This window comes from Schistocerca cancellata, unplaced genomic scaffold, assembly GCF_023864275.1.
Source record: "Schistocerca cancellata isolate TAMUIC-IGC-003103 unplaced genomic scaffold, iqSchCanc2.1 HiC_scaffold_1106, whole genome shotgun sequence".
NCBI lineage: Eukaryota > Metazoa > Arthropoda > Insecta > Orthoptera > Acrididae > Schistocerca > Schistocerca cancellata.
This window is the reverse complement of record NW_026047105.1, coordinates 4,347,052-4,348,938: the sequence shown is the minus strand read 5'-3', so window position 1 is coordinate 4,348,938 and position 1,887 is coordinate 4,347,052.

Sequence of the window (1,887 nt, the reverse complement as noted above, 5' to 3'; positions counted from 1 at the left end):
GTAGAAAGAATGATGGAGGGGAAGGCCCTAAAAGAGGGGGAGCAGCTGGAAGGAGTAACTATGACTCTCTTAAGGGAGCCAAATGCCTCGTCATGAGCAGAAACCCATTTGCAAACTCGAGACGCTCATGATGGGAGTTAGATTGACATCCTTAAGGTGGACATATAGTGGCGTATATCTTCTGCAGGAGCGGTCGTAGGAAGAATGAAAGAAAGGAAGTGTACGAAAAGGCGGGAGCATTTGACAGGAGTTGCTATGACTCTCTTAAGGTAGTCAAATGCCTCGTCTCCTGACGAAGTACACTTGCAATTTTGAGGAACTCGCGGTATTAGTAACTCCGACACCGTTAATATGGATATGGAGAGGCATATCGCTTCTGCAGGACTTTTCGTAGGAAAATTAAAAGAGAGAAAGGCCTTGAAGAGGGGGAGCAGCTGGCGGGAGTTACTATGATTCTCTTAAGGTAGTCAGATGCTTCGTTATCCGGCAAATACATTTGCAAAGTCGAGAAATTAGTGGTGGGAGTAAGTTTGACAACGTTAAGGGGGACATATGGTGGCTTCTGCAGGGGAGGTCATAGGAAGAATGAATGAGAGGAAGTGTTTAAAAAAGCGGGATCAGCTGGCAGTGGTAACTATGACTCTCTTAAGGTAGCCAAATGCCTCGTTATCCGGCGAAATACTTTTGCAATCTCGAGAAAGTCGTGGTGGGAGTGAGTCTGACAACGTTAAGGTGGACATATAGTTGCTTATTGCTTCTGCAGGACTGGTCGTAAAAAGAATGAAGGAAGGGAAGGCCCCAAGAGAGGGGGATCAGCTGGAAGGAGTAACTATGACTCTCTTAAGGAAGCCAAATGCCTCGTCTTGAGTAGAAACCCATTTTCAAACTCGAGAAGCTCGTGGTGGGAGTAAGATTGACATCCTTAAGGTGGACATATAGTGGAATATATCTTCTGCAGGAGCGGTCGTACGAAGAATGAAAGAAAGGAAGTGTACGAAAAGGCGGGAGCAGTTGACAGGAGTTGCTATGACTCTCTTAAGGTAGTCAAATGACTCGTCACATGACGAAGTACACTTGCAATTTTGAGGAACTCGCGGTATTAGTAACTCCGACACCGTTAATATGGATATGGAGAGGCATATCGCTTCTGCAGGACTTTACTTAGGAAAATTAAAAGAGAGAAAGGCCTTAAAGAGGGGGAGCAGCTGGCAGGAGTTACTATGATTCTCTTAAGGTAGTCAGATGCTTCGTTATCCGGCGAAATACATTTGCGAAGTCGAGAAACTAGTGGTGGGAGAAAGTTTGACAACGTTAAGGGGGACATATAGTGGCTTACAGATTCTGCAGGAGAGGTCATAGGAAGAATGAATGAGAGGAAGTGTTTAAAAAAGCGGGAGCAGCTAGCAGTGGTAACTATGACTCTCTTAAGGTAGCCAAATGCCTCGTTATCCGGCGAAATACTTTTGCAATCTCGAGAAAGTCGTGGTGGGAGTGAGTCTGACAACGTTAAGGTGGACATATAGTTGCTTATTGCTTCTGCAGGACTGGTCGTAAAACGAATGAAGGAGGGGAAGGCCCTAAAAGAGGGGGAGCGGCTGGAAGGAGTAACTATGACTCTCTTAAGGTAGCCAAATGCCTCGTCATGAGTAGAAACCCATTTTCAAACTCGAGATGCTGATGGTGGGAGTAAGATTGACATCCTTAAGGTGGACATATAGTGGCATATATCTTCTGCAGTAGCGGTCGTAGGAAGAATGAAAGAAAGGAAGTGTACGAAAAGGCGGGAGCAGTTGACAGGAGTTACTATGACTCTCTTAAGGTAGTCAAATGCCTCGTCACCTGACGAAGTACAATTGCAATTTTGAGAAACTCGCGGTATTAGCAATT